Raw genomic sequence first — 17,282 nt, 5'->3', positions numbered from 1 at the left:
TTGCAGTGATGGCAAAGGCCACGGTAAAGCTGCTTGTGGTTGGGAATATGTTGGTCAGGAAATCATTAGGGTGGCATGGTGGTTAGCACTGCTGCCTCACAGCGCCAGAGACCCAGGTTCAATTCCCGCCTCAGGCAACTGCGTGGGTTTCCTCCGGGTGCTCCGGTTTCCTCCCACTGTCCAAAGATGTGCAGGTCAGGTGAATTGGCCATGCTAAATTGCCCGTAGTGTTAGGTAAGGGGTAAATGTAGGGGTATGGGTGGGTTGCGCTTCGGCGGGTCAGTGTGAACTTGTTGGGCCGAAGGGCCTGTTTCCACACTGTAAGTAATCTAATCTAAATGCCTGATTTTTATTCAGCAAGTCATTTTAAATTCTCTGCTTTAAGTTTGGGATTGCTATCTGTCCCAGTGACCTGTTCTTCTGACTTTATTGTAATATGTTGCTAACCTCTTATAAGAATGGACTAGCCCCTTTATTTCCTGTAGACGAATTAAAATATCCAGAAAAGGAAGATCAAGTATCAGAGTTTTGAAGTACAAGGAGCATCCTCACGGATCCTGTGAGTAGAGACCACTGAATTGTTTTCCCAGTGTGGTCTTGTTCCTTAAAAGAAGTTACCAACATCTCCAACCAGAATGTTTTGAATGAGTTTATCAAGGTATCCCACAATACCAAAGCGGTCAAATCAATACAAATATATGCTGGCATCGATGCAAAACAGTCCCAACTTTATTAGGAAACAAGTTATAATAACCTTTTAATACCAAACATGCTCTTCTCTAATCCTATTCAACCCCACAAGCTCACAATATTTCTGATTTGTGCAGTTATTCTCTGTCTCTGTGTGTCTCTCTCTCTCTTCTGTCGCTGGGATTGCGAAGCTGCTTTCTTCTTCTGTCTCTTTGGGCAGTCAGTAGACCTCTGCCTTTGGTCATGCTGGTCTCCTCAGAAGGTCCAAGGGAGGTTCCATGAGAGCAGTCTGTTGTTGAGTCCTGTTTTATATCTGTTAGATGGTTTTCTGGAACTTCCAGTAATTCTGGCCAAACAGGGAGGCACACTTAATAGCTTGACACTGTGTCAATCATTTGGATGGGCGAGCTACTGTTAGTTTCTTTGTGCAGCAGGACCCAGTGCTTTTCTGTCTGGGATCTCCTTTTGTTTACTGGATAAGTTGTTGGGGGTATGACTAGTCCAGGATAATGGATGCCTTTTACATTATGCTAATATCATTAGCACCTGGCTGCTGTGTTTCTGATGTGTGGGTTTTATAATTTGAGTTTTACTGAGCCAATGTACCAGCATTCCTTGCTGTTTAGCCAAGTTAGCAACCTATCTGTACTTCAGCAGCCAGGATGCTGCTACACAACTTTTCCATCCATCCATAATACCTATGTATTTTTTTTTGTGTGTGTGTTTTGTAAATGGGTTTTTACAAGGGGATTAGAGTTTTGGATCTGCTTTTGATTAGAATATTTTTTACAATCTGTTCAGCAATGCTATCACACGCCCCTGGAGCAGGTGAATTTGATCCAGCGTAGGAACACCAGCGGTGCACCACACGAGTCCTTAGGTCTGCTTTTTAAAATGTTTTTGCATTCTATTTCACAACTATTGTGCACAAAGGGCACAGTTCAACAGATTGATGTAAAAGATCTTCTCATGGCCAACATTTGTATCCAAAATGGATGATCTTCATCAAACATATAGAAACAGAGAGTCAGAGTCCATTTGCTATTTAAAGATTCAACAAAGCCTGAGTAGTACTGCATCTTCAGCAGTTGTTCACCTGGACGCCTTGCCTCATCTTTTCATCTGTTACACTTCTGCCTGCACGTATGCTTCTTCTGCCACTATGCTCTCTTGTTTCACAACCCCAGAACCGAAAGGGTCAGCTCCAACGTTGTTTCAAAAACAGAATTTTTCTAACCATCCTGTTCAGAGATGTTATCATATGCTTCTGGAGCAGGTAGGTCTCAAACCTGGGCCTCCTGATCCAGGGATAAGGACAATACCATTGCCACAAGAGCCCTTTCTGGATCTTCTATTTTTAATTTCTTTTGACCCACTGAGTCTGCTCTATCTGAAGTATTTTTCTAATAAACCTGTTCAGAGATGATACTACAGGACTCTGCAGCAGGTGGGACGTGAACCTGGGACTCCACTTCGGGAGTAGGGACACTACCACTGTGCCACAAGGGTCTGCTATGTAAAGGGCTCCAATGCTGAGTTCCAGCTGGGCAGCCATTGCCTGTTACAAAGGGAAATCATACTCCATTGATCTCATTATAGAGATTGATTGATTAATGATCCCGCATAGGCCTTGTGGGGGTTATCATCATATTTATTTAGTTCAGAAACCTGGTCCATACTTTCTATCCATCTGGGTCTGAAATTCAGATAAATCGGGGAATCATCATGCATTTCTAAAAGTCTTTAACTTCTGTGATGACTCCGAGAATAGCAGGGCTGGATTCCCAGCGAGATGTGATAGGTTTTCCCTCAAGCCTGCAGTCTTAAAGACAACCAAAACAGTGATTTGTGCTAAATATTGCCGAGGGCCTGATTTTGAATGTGTGAGCTATCATAACTGAATTTCTCTTGCCATTAATCTGATCCAGCAAATATTGGTAAGCATGAGAATACGGTAATGATAAAGTCGAAATACAACTTCGCAAGCATTGTGATGGCAGGGGCTGGAGGGAAGTGATCAGATAGAGGCAGAATGCAGCGGTGGGATGTTGCTGGGTTATGGGTAGTGGTCAAGAGCTTCTGCCTTCCCCCTGCAGGCTGCACCATCAGCTTTCAACGCGCAGAAACATAGATATCCCTTTACCATCATCCTCTGCTTCCTGCCTCTCAGCCAATTGTGCTTGACCACTCTAATGGGGTGTGGACCTAGAAAGTCCCATCTCCTTCTATTCACAAATGAAATGGGGTTATTCAAATGAGAATCAATTTAATACCATTGTCTCAGTTTGAATTAGATTCTGAACTGCAGCATTCCACAGATTAGCATGTCAAGTTATAAAACACCCTTTGAATGAAGCCATCTTTTCTATTTTTAAACCAAACTTTCAGACTGTCTTTCTCCACCTTCCTGCCTCTCCTGCATGACTCAAACAAACCCACTGCACACGTCTCTGTGCATGCATTAGGGCGGCACGGTGACTCAGTGGTTAGCACTGCTGACTCACAGCACCAGGTACTGGGTTCAATTCCAGCCTCAGGCGACTGTATGGAGTTTTCACATTCTCCACCGTGTCTGTACGGGTTTCCTCCAGGCGTTCCAGTTTCCTCCCACAATCCAAAGATGTACAGCTTTGGTGAATTGGCCATGATAAATTGCCCACAGTGTTCATGAATGTGTCGATTTAGGTGCCTTGGTCAGGTGTAAATATTAGATAGGATAGGGGAATGGGGCTGGGTAGTCATGATTTGCAGATGCTGGTGTACAAAATTAAAAATCACACAACAGGTTATAGCCCAACAGGTTTACTTGGAAGTACTAGATTTCGGAGCGCTGCTCCTTAATCAGGTGGTTGTGGAGAATAAGATTGTAAGACACAGAATTTATAGCAAAAGTTAAGTGTGATGTAGCTGAAATTATATATTGAAAAAGATCTGGATTGTTTATTAAGTCTCTCATCATTTAGAATGACCATGTTGGTTTCAGTTCTTTCATATACAAATTGCAAAGCTTTTTTTTTTAAAAGTTACATTCCCAAGTGAACTTTAACAATTGGTGTCATGTTGGCCCAGATAAAGCATTGAAGGTGCGAGCTGTCCTGTGTGAGGCTGTCTGTGCCACAATGGTCAGACTGATTCTAACCTTAAAAAATGGATTTACAGAATCTTACATGGATTCATGCAGTTTTTGAGCAAAATCAAATGTAATTCTGCAAGTACAAATTCACCCCAAAAACCTATATATGTATACGTGTGTGTGTGTGTGTGTGTGTGTTTTTTGGAGGGGGGGGGTACGGGGGGAGCAGTTATGAGTGGTTTATTCTTCAGAGGCTCAGTGTGGACTTGCTGAGCCAAAGGGCCTGTTTCCACACTGTAGGATTCTATGATTGTTTGATGGTTGGTCCGTTAATGAAATGTACCATTCCACTGAGATTTTAAAAATTAATTTGCTGTTGAGGAAACTAAGCACAGCACTTACTCATTTCCAATCTTTTCAATATAAAAAGATTAAAAATGCAAGAATTTCTCTGTTGTAATGCAAAATGCTGATCCTGAACTCATCATGATTAGTCGAATACGAAAAATGTGGAAGGCAAGACAGCAGTGCTACTGGTCCGTAACAGCATGGCCATACTGACCATGAAACACAACACAGCACCCAGCTTTTGCAAAGATAACAAATTATCCCAAACAGATATATATGGTTGAACATAGACATACATTGTCAATTCAATAATAACAATATCAAGCAAAACAGAGTTTACAAAACTAACAGCTTTGTCAAATTGTCCTGATTTGGTGAATATATATCCACTAGGAGTTATACACATTGTTCCCTTTTGCACTTTGTTTGATAACTTGGCGGTCTTGCTGCAGATTCCTTTCACTCAACTTTGCTGCCTATTCATTGTTGGAGTGCTCTCTCTCACTCTTGTGCTAAATTGGCATGGGCTACATTGATTTCAGCTAGCTTCTGTTCCTTTACAATGTTGTGTAAAGACCATATCTCTTTATTTTGGTAATTTTTGGCCAGTGACTAAAAATGCAAATATGTGCTTTTAAGTCAAGGAGACTGTGCAAAGAGATGGCTGCAGTCATACAATATGTTCCAGTAAACGTGATTTTGAGTTGTGAGCAATGCTGATATTTCCTGGAACAGTGTGAACAAAAGTAGACAGATGCTTGACACATGGTCATTGATTCGATAGTATGTACCATGTTACCTGCTAGATTACTTTACTTTACTTTAATATGGATAATGGTGACATAAATGATATGTGTCCTTTCCCACATTGACAAACAATTTTAAGATATGTACAATATACTGTGGTGAATTATTTTGATGTAATTTGTTTGTCCTCGAAAAATTAATTATCCTGATAGTTCACCTTGGCATGCCCAAAACGAAGGAATATTGTCAGATACTTCTTTAATAGTATCAGGTGATCCCTTATTAATGATTCTGTGCAGCTCTTGCAGTTGCTCATCTTTGGAAGCTTAGTATTTGCAACTGTTCTCACAACTCTGGTCAAAATGATCAACCTTGAGCATGTCTTCAGCTTCACTGTATAGAGCATCAATGTGTAGATCAAGCGGAATATCTAAGTCTTTGTGAAAATTGGGTAATCTGCACAGCATATTAGAAGTAATTATCATGGTACCTAGTTTACGTTTCACTTTAAAGGCATCCAGGGAGATTGTTGACTGAATAGATTGTGGCATGTGATTTTTAGCTTTTAGTGTGTGTTGTCCAATCTTTTCAGGAGATGTATTAATGGATGTAAAAGCTTCTGATTGCCTTATACCATCAACATGTATAACATTATAGAATGCTTGAAATTTGATTTTCACTTGATAGACTGTGAACTTCATTGATGTGTTTGCATTTGTGTACCTTCTTAATACTTTCCTTTCTGCCAGCGTTGTGGTGTTGTACAATCTTGTTGGTCACTTGTGAATTGTTCGGGCATCTAGTTTGGCTTTGAGAACCAGATATTCTGCATATGTTTAGCTGTATCCCTTGATGCCACATGCCACAGAGATATTTAAAAAGGCTGGCTGCATCTGTTACAGATTTTGATCTGGTATGCTAGTTTGATTGTAGTAAGAGTACACCTACAACATTTTTTTTTCTCTTGGTTGGGCCAGCACTTATTGCCTAACCCTCGTTGCCCATGAGAAGATGATGGTGAACATCCTACTTGAGCTGTGGCAGTCCATTTGTTAAAGATACACCCACAATCCTGGTCACTACATTATAGGAATGATGTAGAAACTTTGGAAAGGGTTCAGAGGAGATTTACTAGGATGTTGCCTGGTATGGAGGGAAGGTCTTACGAGGAAATGCTGAGGGACTTGAGGCTGTTTTCGTTATAGAGAAGAAGGTTGAGAGGTGACTTAATTGAGACATAAGATAATCAGAAGGTTAGATAGGTTAGGATAACGAGAGCCTTTTGCCTTTGATGACAATGGCTAGCAGGGAGAAATAGCTTTAAATTGAGTGGTGATAGATATAGGACCGAGGTCAGAGGTAGTTTCTTTACTCAGAGTGATAGGGGCATGGATTTATTTTGATTGCAGACTTTACAGAACTGAACCGAGCTGTTAAAAGTTGTTCCTATAGACGAGATATCATTTTGAACTGTTAAGAAATATATTACCTCAGTGTAAGGATTTTAGTTTTGATGTTCCAGAGTGGAACTATTTGATTAATACCTTAAGTGTTATTTGAAGCTGAGAAAGTTTTTAAACTCAGTTGTATGAAGACTCACTGAAGTGGCTATCAGGTTCTTGAGAATGGGAATCGAGTTCGCAGTTAAACCAAGCCCTCTAGATATGATAGAGAAGGGAGTTGTTTCTAGTGTGAGTGATGTAAAGGGGTGCTTTTGGGATTAATGGGCTTATATTAAACAAAGTGTCTCAAAATCATTATCTTATATTATCGGTAATAATGCATAATTACCTTGTTTTATTGTGAAAACCAAATCTGCATATTTGTGTTTCATTGAAAGACCACCTCAAAAGAAATTATGACCTATTCAGCCAGATTTCCGCCTGAGACCTGACTTATCCACTAATACTTTCAACTGTGATCATAACATTCCAGACACAAAAGGCAGGCAATGGGACCATTATAGTTTGGGAAACTCAGCGGGCATGGATGAGCTGGACCGAAGGGTCTTTTTCTGTGCTGAATAAGTCTATGACACCTCACTATGTACTTTAAAACAAGTTTTGAAACCCATCTTTTGGTCATCTGGTCTAATATATGTCTTTATGTGACATGGTGTTATTCTTTCTTAACACTTTCCTTCTATGAAGCACCTTAGCACATTATATCACATTAAAGACCACATATAAGTTATTTTTGTTGTTGTAAAGAGCTTTCAGGCATCCTGAGGTTTTGAAAGATACTCTACAAATGTAAGTTTTTCTCACCATCAAATCTTGTCTTAATCTTTTCTATCATGAGGATATCCCAGCTTTTTCCATCACTCACAAGTACTGATGACTCTCATCCCCAAGAATGGCTCATGTGGTTATACTCTTGCCTCTGAGCTACAGGGTATTAAGTTCAAATTCCACTTTAAACCTTAGGTGCATAAAGACCAAATACTGGGAGTTCATTGTGGTATTTAGGGAATATGAGAGGTGCTGTCTTCTGGTTGAGATGTTATACTAACACCTCCCCCCACCCCCCTCACCCAACCGACTGTCCAGGTTGATGCAAATAAAACCTATCGCAAAACAGGTGGTCCTTGATCAAATAAAAACTGAAGGTCAAACTAAAAGGGGTTCATAGTAAATAGTAGGGTCTTAAGGAGTGTACCGGAACAGAGGGACCTTGGAATTCAGGTGCACAATGCTCTGAAAATGGAGTCACAGATAAGCAGAACATTGAAAAAGGCTTTTGGCAAACTGGCCTTCATCAGTCAGGGCACTGAGTAAAGAAGTTGGGAAGTTATTTTGCAGTTGTACAGGACTTTGGTGAGGCCACAGTTGTAGTATCGTGTTCAGTTTTGGTCACGTAGCTCTATGAAGGATGTTATTAAAGTGGAAAGAGTGCAGAAGAAATTTACAAGGATGTTGCCAGGCTCAAGATCCTGTGCTACAGGGAGTGGTTAGACAAGATAGGACATTTTCTTTAGAGCGTAGGAGACTGGAGGTGGTGTGTTATAGAAGTGTGTAAGATCATGAGCGGCATGGATAGAGTGAACGTACACCAACTTTTTCCCAGGGCTGGGGAATCAAGGACAAGAGGGCCTCCATTTAAGGTTAGAGGGGAAAGAACGAAAGGGAACCTGAAGGACAACATTTTTACAGAGGGTGGAATCAGCTGCCAACAGAAGTGGTTGAGGCAGGTACATTAACTACATTTTAAAAGGCATTTGGACAAATGCATGGATAGGAAAGGATTAGAAGGATATGGGTCAAGTGCAGGGAAATGGGGTTGGCGTGGATGGACATTTTGGTCAGCATGGACCAGTTTGGGCTAAAAGGCCTGTCTGCATGCTGTAGGACTCCATGACTCTCTGACTCTTCCTGTGGATGGTGCAAATCAGAAACAAACAGAAATTGCTGAAAAAGCTTAGCAAGTCTGGCCACATCTGTGAAGAGAAATCAGTTGACGTTTTGGGTCTGATGACCCTTCGTCCGAACTGATGGTAGCTAGGAAAATGTCAATTTTTATGCAGAGATTAGGGTGGGGGTTAGGAGTAAAAGATAGATGGGAATAGAGCCCAAAGAGAGAGAAGAACAGTTGGACAGACAAGAGTGAATAACAATCTGACCAGGAGGGTGAATAGCTGTTAATGGAGGCCTTCAGTGGCTGACAATGGTTGTATGTAATGGCAGACTATATGATCACAAGGCCTGGTGTGTGGGCGTGGATGTGGGGCATTGGAAATTTCAAAGCCTAAAGTTATTGAACTCAGAATTGAATCCTGAACGCTGCAGGGCTCCCAAACAGAAAATGCAATGCTGTTCTTCCAGCTTACACTGAGCTTTGATGGAGCACTTCAACAAGCCTGAGACAAAGATATTGGCCACGGAACAGGCTGTTCAGGTTGTAAGTTTGCTCGCTGAGTTGGTAGATTTGTTCTCAGATATGCAAAGTAGCATCATCAGGGAGCCTCAGGTGAAGCACTGGCGTTCTGTCCCACTTTCTATTTATGTGCCTTGATTTGTTGTGGTGGGTGGTATCATTTCTGGTTCTTTTTCTCAGGTTGGTAAATGGGGCCCAAATCAATGTATTTATTGATAGAGTTCCAGTTTGAATGACAGACCTCTAGAAGCTCCCGTGCATGTCTCTGTTTAGCCTGTTCTAAGATGGGATGTGTTGTCCCAGTCAAAGTGGTGTCATTCTTTGGCTGTATGTCAGGATGTTAGTGATAGCTTGTGGTGATGTCCTTTGTTGGCAACTTGGTGTTTGTGTATGCTGATAGCTATTTTCCTGCCTGTCTGTCCAATGTTTGTTGCAGTCCTTGCAGGATATTTTGTAAATTATATTCATTTTGCTGGTTGTTAGTATAGGGTCCTTCAGGTTCATCAGTCGCGGTTTCAGCGAAATGGTAGGTTTGTGGGCTGCGATGATGCCAAGGGGTCGGAGTAGTCTGATTGTCATCTCTGAGATATCTTTTGTATGGTAGTGCGGCTAGAGTCTCTGGGCGTGTTGTATCTTCTTGTTTGGGTTCATTGTTTAACAATTGGCAGATTGTGTGTATTGGTTACCTGTTGTTCTTAACCACTCCTGTGTAGGTATTTTTCTGCTGCTGGTAGTTCCTGAATGCTATAGTGTGTTGTGGCTGGTTTAAATCATGTCCTGATGCAGCTTTGTTTGTGGGTGTTGGGACATGTAGAGTGCCTGGTCTCTGTGTGCTGCTTTCATAGAACATAGAACATTACAGTGCAGTACAGACCCTTCAGCCCTCAATGTTGCGCTGATCTGTGGAACCAATCTGAAGCCCACGTAACCTACACTATTCCATTTTTATCCATATGTCTATCCAATGACCATTTCAATGCCCTTTGTTTGCGAGTCCACTACTATTGCAGGCAGGGTGTCCCATGTCTCTGAGTAAAGAAACTACGCCTGACATCTGTCCTATATCTATGTCTCCTCATGCTAGCCATCACCATCCGAGTAAAAAAGCTCTCACTGTCCTCTCTATCTAACCCTCTTATACGTCTCAATTAAGTTACCTCTCAACCTTCTCTCTAACAAACAGCTTGAAGTCCCTCCGCCTTTCCTCATAAAACCTTCCCTTCATACCAGGCAACATGCTAGTTAATCTCCTCTGAACCCTTTCCAAAGCTTCCACATCCTTTAATGTGGTGACCAGTACTGTATACATTATTCCAAGTGTGCCACGCCAGAGTTTTGCTGGCCTACAGTTCTCTATTAACTGTTCGTTCCACTGTGGTATCTAGGAAGAGGAGTTTGTTGTTGTTCCCTTAATCTTGGGTGAAATTTATGCCAGTAAGGATGTTGTTGATGATATTGTAGGTTTCCTCTAATTTATCCTGTTTCATGATGACCGAGCAGACCCAAAGCTTGAGTTGGATCATGGGAGGGCTGTTCGTTCAAGTCACTGCATTACTGTCAAGAATCCTGATAGTGGCAATCCCATGGGTGTGCCATTGATTTGTTTGTAGGTCTTGTCATTGAAGATGAAATGGCATGAGGCACAGGTCTACTAGCGCGAGGCTGATGAAGTTGGTGCTGTCTGTTGTTTGGGTCCTCAGTTCATCTAGTAGTGAGGTCAGTGTTTCTTTGGCCAGGCTGATGTTAATTGATGTGAATAGGGCTGCTACGTCGAAGGAGACCATGATTTTATTCTCTTCTATCATGGAGTCTTTGATGTTCAGGAATTCTTGGGTGGAGTGGATCAAATGGCATGAGTTTACAACTAGGTATTTCAGTTTACGGTGAAGTTCGTTTGCTAGTCCGTATGTCAATGTGCTGGGGAATGAGACTATGGATCTGAGGAGGGCCCCTGGTTTGTGAACCTTAGGTAATCCATAGATGCGAGGTGTGTTTGATCCATCAGGTTTCATACTTTGGAGATCTGTCTTGTTAATTTTGCCTGATATGTGGATATCGATTTGGACCCCATTTACCAACCTCTGAGAAAAAGAACCAGAAATGACACCTTAACAGACCAAGACGCACACATAGCAAGTGGGACAGAACACCAGAGGCTCAGTGATGATGTTATATGGTGATGAAACATCTGAGAACAAACCTACCAGCTCATCGAGCAAACTTACAGCCTGAATCTCAAACTGAGCTACAAGTCTTCTCAAGAATCGCAAACACCTATGGGCACCATATGCTCAAAGTAGCCCAAAGGTGGGAAACCAATGCCACGTGACTGAGCACCACCCATGAACAACTATATTTCCTACATGAATGTCTCAGGAAATGGGTATTACCAAATCATGTCAAATACAAACCACCTCTCAACACCCGACAAGCCAGAGGAATATCAGAACAGAGCAGGTGCAGAATGTTGCGAAAAATGATCAATGATGCCCACAACCGACTGATCAAATACAAATAGGAAATATTGCGCAAAAAGCCTTTGTACACCAACATGACTGACCAGGAATGGACAAGCATATTAGAATGAGCCATCAGTATCAAACGACTGCAGACCAAGACAAAAGAAAAACCTATCCTTACAAAAGAAAACTGGACAAGCTCCCACAACAGAACAACACAATTCAGAAGCTTGGATTAAAAACCTGTTGGACTGACCACTAACAGACACCAAAAAAGCCGTCATAGTAAGAGGAATGAACTACAATTACAGAGACGTGGACAAAAAGGACAGACTAAACAGACACACACAGGAATTCCTAGAGGCTTCGCATTCAAACCAGAACTGCATCACTAAACACATTGATTTAGACCCCATTTTCTCACCTCTGAGAAAAAGAACCAAAAATGATATCACTGACCTTTTAACAGACCAAAACACACACACCGAAAATGGGACAGAACACGAGTGCTTCTCCGGAGGCTCACTAATGATGTTGCCTAGTATGGTTGATGAAACCAATCTACCAGCTCAGTGAGCAAACTTACAACCTGAACCTCAATCTGAGCTACAAATCTTCTCAAAAATTGCAAATAGGGTGGTGAGTTGAAGTGGCAGGCAATTGGAAGCTCAGAATCATTTTTGCAGGCAGAATGTAGGTGTTCTGTGAAGCAGCATCCAGTCTACCCTTTTCTCCAATCTAGAGGAAACCACATTATGAGCAGCAAATGCAGTAGATTAAGATTTCTTCCTCAACTGAGGATTCCCCAGGACCATTGTTGACAGGGCCCTCAACTGTGTCTGACCCATCTCCTACCCTCAACCCCTCTCTCCCTTCATGCAAGGGTTCCCCTTGTCCTTGTGGATTCCCACCAGCATCCACATCCATAAAATCATTAGCTGCTATTTCTGCCACCTCCTGTTCACCCTCCTAGCCAGATTGTTACTTCTTCAGTCTTTTACCTCTATCCCCACCCATCATTTACTCCTTACCCCCTCCCCTACCCTATCTTTTGCATAAAAAACTTTTTCCGAGCTACAATCAGCTCAAAGGAAGGGTCACAAAACGTTAACTCTGATTTCTCTTCATAGATGTTGTTAGACCTGCTGAGCTTTTCCTGTACTGTTTGTTGTTGTTGTTGTTGTACTTGATTAAAGTTTTCATTTAACATAGATTTTACTTTACTACCATGATAACTACAATGCATGCCTGATTCATGACAATACATTTCCACCTGACCTTCAACAGTGTGGAGTATTTGTGTACTCAAAAACCCAGAATTCCTGGGCACATTTCTGCTCTTCAGCTCATTTTGGCTGTTGCTTCCTCCATTTAAAATTGGTTTGGTTTAAATAAACTGTCCACCCCCAGATAATGAATTGACGAGGTGAGACTATATCCCAAAAGAAAAAGCATAAATTTTAAAATATTAAAGAAAAGATAATTGTTTTTCATGCTTATTTTGGTATATTATATTAACTTTATGCTTGTATTCCGGAAATGTAACCCAAATGTATACATGGGTTTCTATAGAAATGTGTTCTGAGTAACACAATATCGCTTAACACACAGTGATTTTCTTGAATGTAATTACTGTGTCAATCAAAAAATCTGGCCATCCTCCTTTTGCAAATGCTGGAATTCTGCAACAACCACAGAAGTTGCTGCAGAACCTCAGCAGGTTTGGAGTGCACATTTCGAGTCATAAAGCACAGAACCAGAACCTTCAGTCCAACCCACCACACCAAACATGTTTTTCAACTAAACTAGTCCACTTACCTGTGTTTGGCCCATATCTCTCCAACCCTTTCCTATTCACATACCTGCCCCAATGTCTTTTAATTGTTGTAACTGTATCTGCTCCTACCATGGAGGATCAAGCAAAAATCCCCAATATTTAAAATAATGGACAAAACCCTGGATTTTTCAAAACATTTAAAGGATAAAACAGTCCGCTGGACTGAGTTTTTTGCAGAGAATACACAAAGGCAACTCTCAGAACTCGGGTGGCTGCCTGGAACCATTGTTCAAGACAAAAAAAAACTGCAGATGCTGGAACCCAAAATAGACAGGCAGGAGTCAGGTGGCTGTCTGGCTTGCTGTGTTCTTCCAGCCTCCTGCCTATCTGTGTTTGAACCATTGTTCAGCCTGGTGTCTCAAAGCTAGTCCTGTTTTTTTTCCCCAAAAGCTGTTCTTTGGCTCAAGGAGACTCTGTCCTTGATTTTTTTTCAGAGGGGTAATAAACCAAGCCAGGTTCCGATCAGTCTGGTTTGGTACAGAGATGAAAAAGATTTTGAGAGGCCTTTTGTTTATATGTAAACAAATGAGAGTTCAGGCCAAAGTGGTCATGTTTTAGAAGTGACCGGTATAATGAAAAGGGAGTGGTCAGCTCTCTAGCTGAACTGAGCAGTTTTAATTCAGTCTTGAACTGGGAAGTTCAACAGTGATTTCTGAAACTGTCTCTTTCTGCCCTTCAAATTCAAGCTGTAAGCACGTGTTCCAGTTATACTGGGTTTTAAAGAGAGTTTGCTTAATGGGACTGTTGTGTATATTCAGAACAGCATAATTAAGTCTAGTTGGATAGGCTGAGTTCTGTAGGGGTTCTTTATTATGTTCTTTTGTAATTTTGTGTATAACTTTTTGTCTGTATTAAAATCTAGTAGTCAACCTAGCTAACTTAATCCGGGTAATTTTCACTGTACACTTACTGAAACAAATTGCAAAGTTATGGTCTGAGTTGCCGCCTCAAGAATGTTTTGAGTGGTCTGGCTTAGACCCAATGTACACCTCTTCTCTAAAAGAACAATCGAGCAAATGCAATAGACCCTCACCCAAGACAACTTTTACGCCTGGGGCTACACTGTGCCGACAGTATTGGACCTGGACGTACTGGCCATTCAATCTTGATCAAAACCCATTTACACATAGTCTAACCATCGGAAAGCCAATTAACTTCAGAAGAGAACATCAAGATATAACTGCCAGTCCTGATCTCACCTGAGAGAGCCCTTTTCACAACAGGCTTCTGCATAAACAGCTTCCCCACAGCCTTCCACCACCAACCAGCAGCTTCAGAACCAAGAACTACAGAGGACAAAAACTGAGAACCAAGAACAGGAAAGCCAAACCAGGGGTCCCATCGGAACAAAAGACATCTAAGAAGGAGATGCCAACCAAAGCTTCCCGAAGAAGAGCTAACAGATACAGGCCTGTTCTGAATTGGGGCACATTTCTGATGAAGAGCATAGGCCCAAAACATCGATTCTTCTGCTCCTTGGAAGCTGCCTGACCTGCTGCGCTTGTCCAGCGCCACACTTTACAACTCAAATGAGAGCCATCTAGCTGAGTTCCTTACAATCACCACACAGAACAGCTGAAACAAAACAAAAATTACTGGAGAAACACAGCAAGTCCGTGCAGCATCTGTAGAGAGAGAAGCAAAGTTAATGTTACACGTTATAAAAAAGAAATTGCTGGAGAAACTCAGCAGATTTAGCAACATCAGTGGAGAGAGAAATCGGTTATTGTTTCAAGTCTGGTATTCCTTCAGGTACAATATAACAAAGAACTGCTGATGCTGAAAGTTTGAAAGAAAAGCAAAAATTGCTGGAGAAACTCAGCAGATCTATCAGCATCTGTAGAGAGTTAGAGTTTACAGTCCAGTGACTCTTCAGAACTTTTGTGTGTGTATTTCTGGCCATTCTCACGTGTTTTGATCTTGAATGTAGTTAGCATTTAAGCAGCATGGAGATGGTAGCCTGTGATGTCGAAACAACTGAAGCTGACGTCTCAACTTTAATGAGGTGAATGTGGGGCATAAGAGACATAGTAGTCCTGATGAAGGGCTTTTGCCCGAAACGTCGAATCTCCTGTTCCATGGATGCTGCCTGACCTGCTGCGCTTTAAGCAGCAACACATTTTCAGCATAAGAGACATAGAAAAGACGAGGGGGAGTCAAGTGGACTACAATTCCCAGCATGCCCGGTGTCTCTGCGCATGTGCACCCTCCCAAGGTTGCTTCCCGTCTGCGCGAGCCCCCGGGGTTCTGGGTGGCTTTTTTTTTGCTCGAGCAAAAATGAATGCGTGAGGCAGCGTCAGAAACTGCAGGTAAAAAGATTGCAATTCTCTGCCTTCCATTTCATACTTTCTCATCTTTGCACGGTTTTTAATGCACCGAGGCCATTCTCCGGACGAAAATAAAACAAAAACGTCTCGCAACTTTTTTATTCAAGTTGGAAAAAAATCTTTTGTGTGTGTGTGTTTGGGGGGGGGGTCGGTTAAACTTCCAAAATGTCTGGCCTATTGTGGCAGCTTCCTTCATGTCATTTTTTTTAACGTTACTCCCCCTCTGTCAGTAATAACCTGGGGGGGGGAGGTTTAATGAAAATTCAAGCGAGTCCTGAGGGAAGAACGTCGGGGAAACATTGTTGCTCTTTTTGGTAGCAATTTTGGTTTGTATTGGAACGCGGGGGGTGGTAACACTGAATGGAAAAGAAACATTGTGTCTAAAATGTCAGTAGTATCCATTTGGTTTCCCTCCCCCGATACAGTGTTGCTCTCTAGTGCCAGCGTGTATTCACGGACGGATTTTTTTTGGTGCATTGCTCTGTTGTTCCTCTGCTTTCCACCTCCCTTCACGTGATATGTTATGCGCCTGCTCACCCCCCCCCCCCCCGTATTCTACTTGCATTTAAAAATAAGTATGATATGTATTTCACCCCCCCCCCCCCCCCCCCACACCTCCATGTAAAGGCGGCATTATTGTTTGAGGAAATGCGTCGTGTAATATGGAAGTCAGGCCAAACCCATGTCTCTCTCTCTGTCTGTCTGTTTTTGCCTGCCAGTGCTCCTACTTCATGTTCACGGGTTTCAACGCTGCTGGAATGCAGTCTGTCCTCCTCCTGGCCTGATCATCTGGGTTTCTCTCTGACATTTTTCCAAAAGTTAGGGGGGTGGTGGGGGGAGAGTGGAAGGAACATGAACGGCTTTTGGTAGGAGGGGTCAATCCGCCGTTGGATAGGATCCGTACAGCTTTTGCAATGGCTTGCAATCACATCACGAACATTGGCCTGATTTTTTTTATATATTTCTTTCCCCCCCCCCCCAAACATGCGACTGCACGATCGCCTTTTGTGAGGGGGAAATAAAGGCTGAGACAACTGCAACATGTAAAAAAAACACACACAAGTTGATATCCTCTTGCCCCCAGACCCATGCAGAAAGATGTTAATATCACGTATATGTCTCACTCTGCACCTTTTTGTTTTTTGATGAAAATTGGATGTATTCATCGCAGTTTTTGCTCTGCAGTGTCTTTTTTTCTCCACGGGCGTTGTTTGATTTGGTGAAAGTAATCTCTGGTGGAATCCTCGGTTCAGTTCACCATGGTGACGGTGACGCGAAGTGGACGCATTTTAAATAGATTATTAGCATCAGGTTCACACTTCGCAGGCCAGCACTGTCATCAATTCATTGTTTTCTGTGTCAGACATAATCGGGCTGGAGAATGACAGAAGAAAGACAGTGTGTAACATTTTAGAATACCCCTTAATGTTTGCCTGTGCTTGTGGTGTTGGAAATTAATTGCAGCTAAATCTCTAGCAGTACAACGATGGATCCAGTATGTTCCTGATTTGGTTAAAAAAAATCTAAACTGCAGATGCCATGAACGAGACAAAAGTAGAAATTGATTTAAGCTTTCCTTTATTGGTCAGAACATAAAGTATTGGAGTTGAGAAGTCATGTTGAGGCTGTACAGGACATTGGTTAGGCCACTTTTGGAATATTGCGTGCAAGGACATTGTGAAACTTGAAAGGATTCAGAAAAGATTTACAAGGATGTTGCCAGATTGGATTATTTGAGCTATCCGGAGATGCTGAATAGAGTCATAGAGATGTACAGCACAGAAACAGACCCTTTGGTCCAACCCGACCATGCCAATCAGATATCCTAACCCAATCTAGTCCCACCTGCCAGCACCCGGTCCATATCCCACCAAACCTTTCCTATTCATATAGGCTGGGGCTGTTTTCCCTGGAGTGTCAGAGGCTGA

General features: G+C 42.1%; 1 protein-coding gene across 4 annotated transcripts in view; it reads left to right on the top strand.

The window, feature by feature from the left end:
* Window positions 1-17,282, top strand: part of LOC132829161 (spindlin-Z-like) — a 142,518-nt gene that overhangs the window by 23,926 nt on the left and 101,310 nt on the right. The window contains exon 1 of one of the 4 annotated variants that reach the window (XM_060846499.1): window positions 15,259-15,336. The exons of 1 other annotated variant lie outside the window; for it this stretch is intronic. The gene's annotated coding sequence lies outside the window, so the exon portion shown is untranslated. Of the gene's footprint in view, window positions 1-15,258; window positions 15,337-15,645; window positions 15,669-17,282 lie in introns of those variants that run through there. 2 more of the 4 variants (XM_060846500.1, XM_060846504.1) reach the window with 2 other exon arrangements.

The sequence above is a fragment of the Hemiscyllium ocellatum genome, chromosome 28, assembly GCF_020745735.1.
Source record: "Hemiscyllium ocellatum isolate sHemOce1 chromosome 28, sHemOce1.pat.X.cur, whole genome shotgun sequence".
NCBI lineage: Eukaryota > Metazoa > Chordata > Chondrichthyes > Orectolobiformes > Hemiscylliidae > Hemiscyllium > Hemiscyllium ocellatum.
Note: the sequence above shows the minus strand (reverse complement) of the source record. Positions and strands in the feature narration are given on the sequence as shown.